General features: G+C 40.8%; 1 protein-coding gene across 7 annotated transcripts in view; it reads left to right on the top strand.

The window, feature by feature from the left end:
- The first annotated feature begins 4,212 nt into the window (after positions 1-4,212).
- Positions 4,213-11,287, top strand: part of WDR33 (WD repeat domain 33) — a 103,324-nt gene continuing 96,249 nt past the window's right edge. For all 7 annotated transcript variants that reach the window (XM_082658620.1, XM_082658619.1, XM_082658618.1 and 4 more), the window contains exon 1: positions 4,213-4,352. The gene's annotated coding sequence lies outside the window, so the exon portion shown is untranslated. The remainder of the gene's footprint in view (positions 4,353-11,287) is intronic.

The raw sequence follows: 11,287 nt of genomic DNA, 5'->3' as shown, positions 1-11,287 counted from the left end.
CTTGCGCCTATGTGGGATCTTAGTTCCCCGACCAGGGATTGAATCCGTGCCCCCTGAAGTGGAAGTGTGGAGTCCTAACCACTGGACCGCCAGGGAAGTCCCAAAATAAAATATTTTTTAGTTTTTACTTTTCTTATTCTTAATTTATCTAAAAGATTCACTGTCTTCAAATTAATAATTGCAAAAATACATTTGGTGATAACAGTTTACGGATAAGTGAAATGTATGAGAGAAATTTTATAAGGGATGGAAGGGAGGAACTGGGAAAACTCTGTTATAAGATACCTACATAACCATGAAGAAATACAGTGTTGGGACTTCCCTGGTGGTCCACTGGCTAAGGCTCCATGCTCCCAATGCAGGGGGCCTGGGTTCGATCCCTGGTCAGGGAACTGGATCCTATATGACACAACTGGGGTTCCTGCATGCTGAACTAAAGATCCAAAGATCCCGCACATGGCAACGAAGATCCCGCCTGCCGCAGCTAAGACCCAGCACAGCCAAATAAGTAAATAAATATTAAAAAAGAAAGAAAGAAAGAAATACAGTGTTATTTGAAAGTGAATTTAGGTTAGTTGTAAATTTAGATTGTTAATTGTAGGGAAACCGTTTAAAAAATTTTAAAAGAAGTACTACTGATATGTTAAGAGAAAAAATGGAATCACATTTTGATTAAAATCAGAGGCAAAAAATAGTTTAAAAGAGTGGAAGACAAAAAAGAGAGAACAGGGGCAAAGGATAGAAAATAGTTACAAATATGGTATATATTAATCCAACTATCTCAATAATCACTTTAAATATGGATGGCCTTAAAACATTAATTACAGGGGCTTCCCTGGTGGCGCTAGTGGTTGGGAGTCCACCTGCCGATGCAGGGGACTCGGGTTCGTGCCCCGGTCCGGGAGGATCCCACATGCCGCGGAGTGGCTGGGCCCGTGGACCATGGCCGCTGGGCCTGCATGTCCGGAGCCTGCGCTCCGCAGCGGGAGAGGCCACAACAGTGAGAGGCCTGCGTACTGCAAAAAAAAAAAAAAAGGAAAAAAACATTAATTACAAGACAGAGATCATCAGAATGGATTAAGAGAACTGCCTGTGTAGTTTACAGACCCTTAAATTTTACTGAGCTCCATGGCTATCACCTTTTCAGTCCTGAGCCACAGACCCAAATGGGAATTACCAGAAGGCATTTATGATTCAAAATTCACTTCCTTTGGCAGGTCGCTACTTCCTTGGTTAGGAGTAAGCGCAAATGAGGCTGTGATCAGGAAACTCTCCTTAACTCTTGTACTGTAGAATCTGCTGCTAAAGCAATAGCTGCCCGACGAACATCCCTAGAATCTCTGGCTGATGTTGTTTTTGATAATAGGATAACCCTTGGTTGCCTTTTAACTGAGCAAGGAGGTGTTTGTGCTACGGCTAACACCACTTGTTGCACTTGGATTGACACTTCTGAAGAAGTTGAGACTCAGCTACATAAGATCAGTGAACAAGCCAGTTGTCTTAAGAGAGTGACTCCTTCAATGGGGTCTTTCTCTGACTTATTTGATTCTGATTGATTTGGGTCTTGGGGATCATGGCTGCAAAGTACATGCCAGATATTGGGAATTATCCTGCTTTTGATAATCATAGTAGTCTTCCTGAGGCTTGGTATTCTCTCAAAACCTTCAAATGCACGTTTGCAGTCACTAACCAGAGAGCAAAAGATCTCCCTAAAACTAGAACATCAGAAAAGGAACGAAGAGAATGACTGACTTAAAGAACGTGAACCCAATGTAGCGACCTGTAAACACCACAGAGAGGTCCAGGAGGTCCAGGCGTTAAGACTCTGTGCTCCCAATGCAGGGGGCATGGGTTTGATCTCTGGTCAGGGAATTAAGAGGTTATTTCTCATTACATACATATATTTATAAGCCACATGACATGGCCAAAAAAAAGAAAAAAAGAAAGTGTTTGGGGGGAATTGATAAAAACAAGACAACAGGCCCCAAATGGAGTCACTTATGCTAAGCCCCACCTCATCAAACTGAGACTTAATTACAGTTTCAGCTCTCCCAGAAATGCAATCTTAAACCAGTCAATCAGGAATCGCATAATTAGCTCTAGTTAAGTAACCTGACTGATAACCCCAGCCCTTAAAGCAAAGTGACCAATCTACTTTTTGCTAGTAGAACTTCCTTGTTCCTGGACCCTTCTGCCTATACTCTCCTTGGAGCTCCTTTCCATCTGTTAGATTGGATGCTGCCTGATTCATGAATCATTGAATAAAACCAATAAGATCTTTAAAATTTACTCAGTCGAATTTTGTTTTTTAACACTACCCTGGAGTAAAATCCTTCTTTCCTAAATCTTTGCTTGTTGCTTCCAAGTTTCTGATAATCCCTGCCTTCCTGGAATTGAAGGAATGAAGATTAAACTTTTGGCACCTGGGGAGGTGTGGGGTTCTGATATTTGTTAATAATGCCCAGTGAACTTCCAAGTCTAGTGCAAAAAAATGGACTAGAAAGAGAAAGAATTCCTAAATGACGTATGATGTTAATCAATCAACAGGAATTTGTAAACTGTAATTGTTAATAAATAGAGATTCATTTAATAATTTAATATACCATGTCAGTAACCTGTTACTGCTTTAAAAAAACACACCCTTTCCCCCTCAGTGATTACAAAAACAGAACACAATAGTCATCCTTAATCCCACCATATTATTTCCTTAGGTTATTTCTCATTACATACACATATTTATAGTTCTTCATATTCATGTTCCACTAAAATCAGATAATAAGCATTTCTGATATCATCATAAAAACGTTGTATAGATACTCTGTAATGTACAGATACTCTACCATTATTTAGCCATTCCCTGCTATTGGACATTTAAGTTGCTCCCTTTTTTTTTTCCTATCATCAATAATACTTAAATGAAGTTTTGTATATATATATTTTTCACACTTCTGTGACCATCCTTAGAATAGATTCTTAGAAGAGGAATTAGAGGCAAAAGTAATAAATATTTTTAAGATTCTTGATTCATACTGCCAAATTACTTTCCTAAAGTTAGAAGACAACTTTTTTGTTTTGAAGTTGTATTCTGAACTTCATATAAGTGGAATCATCCGTGTCCTCTTTTGTGCCTGATTTAACAGTATCTGTGATATTCATTCAGTTTGTTGCATTTATCAGTAATTACAGGCATACCTTGTTTTATTGCGCTTCACAGATATTGCATTTTTTTCCCTACAAATTGAAGGTTCGTGGCAAGCCTGCATTGTCAGATGATGGTTAGCATATTTTAGCAATAAAGCATTTTGAAATTAAGGTATGTATTTCTTTTAGACTTAGTGCTATTTCACACTTAATAGACTAAGTACAGTGCAAACATAAACTTATATGCACTGAGAAATGAAAAAAAAAATCGTGTGACTCACTTTACTGCAATATTGGCTTTATTACGGTGGTATGGAACTGAACACGCAGTACCTCCGAGGTATGCCTGAATTTCCTGTCGCTACACAGCAGCCCACTGCATGACCACACCAAAATTTATTTACCAGTACAACTGCTGATGGATATTGGGGTTACCAGTGTTTGGTTATCACAAGAAAAGCTGCTATGAACATTCCCGTGCAAGCCTCTGGTGGACGCATGCACTCAGTCCTCTTGGAGGGGAACTGCTGAGTCTCAAGGGAGGGCTTAGTTTTAGTACTGGAAACAGTTTACCAAAGTGGTCGTACCCTAGGGCTCAGTTTTTATAACTTGGTCTCCACTCAGTGAGGAAAGGCGATAACTCAGAGGCACCGGGAACGCGCAAACTCTGTGTGCTTGACTCAGCTCGGCGCTTTCCTTCAAATTCTTAAGATATACCCCCAATTCCACGGATGAATAAACAGACTTAGCAACTCCAGCACCGCCCTCGAACAAATTTCTCATTCAGTTTTCGAAAACAGGGTACTTCTGAGAGCATCAAGGTTAGCTCACAATGTGAAAAAAGTACGGCAGCACCACCCTCTCCCGGTCCCTCCTCTGGCTGCGGCTCCGTCCTCGTCTCAGCTGGAACAAAGGAGTCGCTCAGCTAAGCCGCGTGGGGTTCCGGTCAGGCCCCGCCTCTCACCTATGCGCAGGCGCAGATTGAGCCCTAGGGAGCCCGGCGGCCCCGGCGCGCGTGACGTAGTAGCGTACGCCGGTGCGTGATGACGCAGGGGCGTGCGCTCGGTGGCTCATAGGGGAAGATGGCGGCTGCTCTTTTGGAGGAGTGGGATTGAGAGGGGAGGGAGGAGGCCAGACAGGAGAGATACTCCTGACTGTGAAGACGAACATTTCGCTCGCTAGTCATTAGGAGCTCTGCTCAGCGCCACAGGGTGAGTGCGGCGGCGGCACGGGACCGCTCGCCTGCAGCAGGCGGCGGCACTCTCCGCCATTTTCATGCTCGGCCGTTGCGTGCTTTGGGGGCCTGGGGGGTGCCTGGGGATGGGTTGGAAGAGCTGGGAGGATCGAACTCCCGAGGGCTCTTTGAGGCGGGTTCGGGCCTCAGGGGACGGGGCTGGAGGCTTGAGGCAGACCGGGAAAGGCAGGCATGGTAGGACCAAGGCCCTGACTGGGGACCGGTGGCGACGAGAAGACGTAGGTAGGGTAGGCCACGGAGAAAACTGGGAAGTTTGGAGGAGGGAAGCGCGTTAAAACTGGAATTTGGGGCGGGAGTGGAAGGGGTTGGGCCGAGAGTGGAATGGAGTGTGGTTTTGAGTGGTTGGGTGAAGGGGTCACGGGAAGTTAGTTAATGGGAAACCTGTAAAACGGCGGAAGGTTTAACCTCGTTATTATCGTGGCTGGAAGTCGGTATTTTAACAGGGTTAAGTCCACAGCTTGACAGGCAGAAATCCCCTGCTCCTTTGCAATAGCTACATTAGTATTTTGTTTGGTTTAGATCGTGGTCCCTGCAAGTGTCCCTTAAGAACTCCCTGCACGTTTCCGATTTTAAGACTTCTGGCAACTAGATATTTAGGTTCTTAGAAGGCATTCTCTTTTTTTTACGGAAAGGAAAAAACTGGTTACTTGGTTGTAAACCCTAGTGGTTGGTGGTCCTTCCGGAGAAAGAAGAAGGAGGCGGGTCGATAGGGAATTCCATAATTGGACCTGTTTAAATCAAGTCAGAAAAGCACGGATTATTTGTAGAAAGCCTGTCAAGAATGTTTTGAAGTAATTTCCACACAGATGACATGCAGTTGACTGTTCGGGAAATTTCGAAGACGAGTATGAACAAAAAGCTTATGTTAAAAGGAATACCTCTTGGGAGCACTGAGTTGACTTTCAAGAACACTCTGGAGATTCAGTGCACGCAGCATTTTTTGCCTGTGAACGTGATGCAGTGGTAGATCTGTTTAATTTAAACAAAACTTTTAGAGCCTGTTAGTTAAAAGGAAACATGTTCATTCTTCCCCTGATGGCATTTTTCTGTTCCTAATCTTAATTGCTTTTGACACCTATCTTTTTTTTTTTTTTTTACGCCTATCTTTTATAACCATAAGATACCTTTGCACTTTTTAATGGGTCTCCTTGCCTAGAAGGCGGCAAAATACTGTATCGGTTTCAGTTTGTTGAGGCGTCTAGTTTCGTATTTGGCCTTTTTTCTTGAAGTTTAGGGAAAATTTTTATCTTTGTGTATATGGGGGAAGAATTTTCATAGAAAGTTGGCCTTACATCACAGTGCTTTAGGAAAAAATAAATCCTTATCCCTGAAGTTGATGGCTTAACCTGCATTCTTAGGTTGGTGAAAAATACTAAGACGACAGATTTTGCCATCACAGTTTTACCCCGACCTAAGGCTTTAATTATACTTTTAGTAACCACTTAAGGAGCTTATTCAAAGCTCTCTTTGCTAAGTAATAAGTCCGTATATTTTTCACACTACTTTGGGAAAAACGTGCTATTTGATTATTGCTGAAGTTCGAACTGTCTCATATTTCAGAATAAGAAAGAAGAAGGTAAGGTAAAATAAAGCTTTGTAACTGTAACAAATATATTGACAAAGATATCAGTGAAAGCTTTTCACTTAAGACTCTATTTATGTAATCCTTTTGAGGTTGCTCAGCCAAAAAAAAAAGAAAAAAGGACTTTTAGATAAAGTAGTATTCATTAGCTAGAGCCTGCAGATTAGAAATCTTCATTATCAAAGTATGTTTAATTAAATGTCATAAACTTACCAGTTGTTTAAGCATTCCAGATTTGTTGTTTAAGACTCCAGATTGTAGTTTTCTGCCAAACATTATTCCAGGATTTTGTGTTGAAACTGTTGCTTGTAATTCCAGGATTTTATTTGTGTTGACACTTTTGCTTGTGCTGAAACTTTTTCTTTTGGAATAGTGGAAGTATTTCTGAGACTCTTAAGTATGTATAGTATTGGAAAATCTTTACATTACTCTCATCCTTTCTGGCCCTAGAACATTTTAGTATTTTCTGGTAGTGACTGACTTTATAACGTTTGTATTGTACCTTATGTTCATAACTTGAGTGCTTGTAAATTCCCAGAGCTGGGTGGTATTGTAAAGGCCATGGGTTTTAGCAGTAGACAGACCTAGGTTTGAATGCCAGGCTCACTACTAACTAGCTTTTCTACATTTGGTCATTTACACTCTCTGAACTTGAGTTTTCTTATATATAAAAATGTAAATTATAGTACTTATTTCAAAGGTAAAAGAAAGTGTCTAGTACATAGTAAGCATTCAGTAATTTTTGGCATTTTTCTTTCTGTGACTTTAATTGATGAGGTCACTTTTTTTTAATTGAGATATTACTTTCAGGTGTACAACATAATGATTCGCTATTAGTGTATATTGCAAAATGATCATCGCAATAAGTCCATCACCATACATAGTTACAATTTTGTTTTCTTGCCATGAGAACTTTTAAGATCTATTCAGAAACTTTTAAATATGAAGTATAGTGTTATTAACTGTAGTCACGATGTCATATGTTACATCCTTATAACTTATTTATTTTAGAATTGGAAGTTTGCACCTTTTGGCCCCCCTTCATCCATCTTGCCCATTCCTACCTTTCCCATTCTCACTGTTTAAAAACTAACTCAAATATCTTTGTTGAAAACTTACTGATAATCTCATTCCTCTGGTAAACTGATTACTCCTTTCCCTGTGTTATTAAAGAATTTTGTGTATATCTCTCTAATGTATTTTGATTGAAGCAGTATCTTTTCCATTACTTTGTCAGCTCTTTGAAGGCAGATGTTTCAGAGGCTTATATTTTTTTTTATATTCATAAAGCCTAAGCATTATAAAAATGGATGAATGATTGATTTTTCTACAAAAATTCTCTTCATGACTCTGTTGGGATCCATATTTCACACAGACCTGGTTTATTATTCTGCTCCTTGGCCCTTACTGGTGACCTCTTTCAGACTATGCATATCTTGTCCATTCCTCAACATCCAACTAAATCTCTTCCCATTAATGAGGTCTTCAGTGAGTATTTATTTATTTACAGCTGTCTCTCCGGTTAATCTAAGGTCTGTGTGACTGCCTTCATACTACCGGGCACTATGCCTTAACGGTTTTGAACAGATTGTTGGGTGGGTTGACAAATGCCCAACTGTGCTTGAAGGCTGACTTTGTTATAGGCACTTGCTCTATTTACTGTCCCACTTAGTAAGATACTTCTAAGGAGCAATTTCCCTTTATTTGTATGTGGGATAATCTGGTAACTTTTTTCCTATCTTTTTATGTTAGGAGAAACTGCAAACATCCAGAAAAGTTGAAAGAGTAACACAGTGAACACCTGTTGCCTTTCATTTAGATTTATCTGTTACTTACATTTAACCATTTTGCTTTAGTTCTCAGTATACCTCTCCCCGCAGCAACCAGTTGAAATTAAACATAGATATCATGCTGTTTGTCCCCTGAATACCTCAGGATGGATGTCTTTAAAGTAATGCCATTTTTCTACACTTTATGTATTTTTATTGCAAACTACCCTCCCGCTAAGACTATATAAAAACAGTAACCATTATTATGCATAAGACAGTTAGCATTAAGTCTCTGGCATGGACTTTTTAAAGAATGTTCCACATTTGGGATTTTCTGATTAAATGATTAAAATGGCATTTAACTTATTTCTCTATTTTTAAAATTTCCTATAAATTGGACGTTAGCTCTAGAGAGGTTTGATTAAATTTGGGTCAGATATTTTTGGCAAAAATACTTCATAGATGATGATATGTAATTTACATTGTGTTACATCAGGAAGGACAGAATGTCTGGTTCTCCTGTTTCTAGTGATCAATAAGGTGGTGAGGATTACCAGATGTTAGTTTGCCCCATTGTTTACTATGCTAAGTTTACTTGGTTAGTGTGGTGTCCATCAGGTTTCTTCGTTGAAAAGGTACATTTTCCCTGTCATTTGGTGGTTGATTGTTGGCCTAGTCATTTATTTAATTGGGGGTTATGAAAATTAAATGAGTGAACTTTCTACAAAAATTCTCCTCATGGCTCTGTTATTTCTTTACATTTATTAGCTGTTTTCTGTAAAAAAAAAAAAAAAAAGAGCTTCCCCCTCTTTCATGTTTTAAACTTACAAAAAAATTTTTATTATTTATTTGGTTGCACTGGGTCTTGGTTGCGGCAGGAGGGCTTCTTAGTTGCCACTCACCAACTCCTTAATTGCAGCACGTAGGCTCCTTAGTAGCCGCACGCGAACTCTTAGTTGTGGCATGCATGTGGGATCTAGTTCCCTGACCAGGGATTGAACCTGGGCCCCCTGCATTGGGAGCGCAGAGTCTTATCCACTGCGCCACCACGGAAGTCGCTTTGCTTAAACTTTTAAATTTTGAAATAAATACGAACTTACAGAAGAGTTGGAATACTAGTACAAAGAACTCTCATACTTTTTCATCCCTGTTCACCAGTTGTTAACTTTTTGTCACATTTGCTTTATCCCTCCTTCCCTCCATCCCTTCTTTTTCCCTATCCCATGTTTTTGGTTGTTTTTTGGCCGTGCTGAGCAGCTTGCGGGATCTTAGTTCCCCAACCAGGGATTGAACCCAGGCCATGGCAGTGAAAGCACCTAGTCCTAACCACTGGGCTCCCTGGGAATTCCCGCCAGCCCATGTATTTTTTCTGAACCATCTGGAGTCCTTCACAGACACCATGCATCTTTCCCCTAAGAACACCATTCTCTTAAATACCCACAGTATTAACAAATTCTACACATTTAACATTGATACAATATTTGATATTCAAATTTCATATTCCAGTTTCTCTAGTTGTCTCAATAACGTCCCTTACAGAGTTTTTTCCCCCCTGTCATTTAGGATCCAACCTAAAATTGAACATTGTATTTGATTGTCATATTTCTTTAGTTTTTAATCAAGACCAGTTCTGTGGTCTTTTTTTCTTTAATGACTTTTTTTTTGTGTGTGTGTGGTACGTGGGCCTCTCACTGTTGTGGCCTCTCCCATTGCGGAGCACAGGCTCCAGACGCACAGGCTCAGCGGCCATGGTTCACGGGCCTAGCCGCTCCGCAGCATGTGGGATCTTCCCGGACCGGGGCACGAACCCGTGTCTCCTGCATCGGCAGGTGGACTCTCAACCACTGCGCCACCAGGGAAGCCTTAATGACTTATTTTTAGAGTATAGTCTATTAGTTTTGTTTTCGTTTTTGGAGAGTTACTAATACTGTTTTTTGGTATGTTGTAGTTGTTACTGTTTTTTTAAAAATTTTATTTTATTTATTTAATTTTGGCTGTGTTGGGTCTTCGTTGCTGCACGTGGGCTTTCTCTAGTTGCAGCAAGCCGGGGCTACTCTTCGGTGCAGTGCACGGGCTTCTCATTGAGGGGGCTTCTCTTGTTGCGGAGCACGGGTTCTAGGTGCGCAGGCTTCAGTAGTTGTGGCGCGTGGGCTCAGTAGTTGTGGCTCTTGGGCTCTAGAGTGCAGGCTCTGTAGTTGTGGCACATGGGCTCAGTTGCTCCGCGGCATTTGGGATCTTCCCGGACCAGGGCTGGAACCCGTGTCCCCTGCATTGGCAGGCGGATTCTTAACCACTTCGCCACTGGGGGAGCCCCTGTTATTGTTTTTGATGCTTAAGTTGTACCAGATTTGGCCAGTGTGAGTCCCTCTTCGAGCTGGTTTTTGTGTCACTTTTTTTTTTTTTTGGCTGTGCCATGCGGCTTCCAGGGATCTTAGTTCCCCTACCACGGAACAAACCCATGGCCCCTGCAGTAGAAGTGCAGAGTCCTAAACATTGGACCGCCAGGGAATTCCCTCTTATGTCCTTTTTGACTGAGACTGATTAATCTCTGAGGGCTTTCTTGGTTTTTGCAAAACAGAATAACCCAGATCTTTCTTGTGTTTTCCTTTCCTCTTGTTTTTTATATTTTTCTATTTCTCCAGAAAGCTCTGCTTTCTTTTGAAGGAAAGTGATATTCATAAATTAAAATTTGAGTGCTAGGTAGTATATGCGCTGTTACTAGAGTGTCTTTGCTTCTAGGCTCCTTTCAGTGGACAGAGCTAGGAAACATGTTTTCAAAATCATCAGTTTATATTATAACGTTATTATTGGGATTTGCTACAAAGAAAGTAGATTCAGTTTACATCCTGCTGAGTGCAGTTAATTTCTTTTCAGTCCTTTTTTTCCTTAGAATGTATTCTACTAAAAATGAACAGAGAACTGTGTTCAAAAGTTACAGTACTTCATTGCTGTTTCAATTTGCATTTCTCTGATGATTAATGATGTTGAGCATCTTTTTCATATGCTTGTTGGCCATTTGTATATCATCTTTGGAGAAATGTCTCTTCAAGCCCTTTGCCCAAATTTTAAGTGAGTTACTTGATTTTTTTTTTGTTGCTGAGTTGTAGGAGTTCTTTATATATTCTGATAAAATCTGATAAATCTGATAAATCCTTATCAGATTTGCAAATATTTTCTCCCATTCTGTAGGGTGCCTTTTCACTCTGTTGATTGTATCCTTTACTGCACAAAAGTTTTTGAGATTGATATAGTCCCATTTATGTGTGTGGGACCCTTGTTTTTTCCTAACAATATATCCAAGAAATCATTCCAGGGACTTCCCTGGTGGCGCAGTGGTTAAGAATCCGCCTGCCAGTGTGGGGGACACGGGTTCAATCCCTGGTCTGGGAAGATCCCACATGATGCAGAGCAGCTGAGCTCGTGCACCACAACTACTGAAGCCCACGCGCCTAGAGCCCGTGCTCTGCAACAAGAAAAGCCACTGCAGTGAGAAGCCCACGCACCACAACAAAGAGTAACCCCCACTCACCACAACTAGAG

The sequence above is a fragment of the Grampus griseus genome (assembly GCF_964374135.1).
Source record: "Grampus griseus genome assembly, chromosome: 7".
Lineage (NCBI taxonomy): Eukaryota > Metazoa > Chordata > Mammalia > Artiodactyla > Delphinidae > Grampus > Grampus griseus.
The sequence above is the reverse complement of the archived record's forward strand: the minus strand, read 5'-3'. Positions and strand labels throughout refer to the sequence as shown.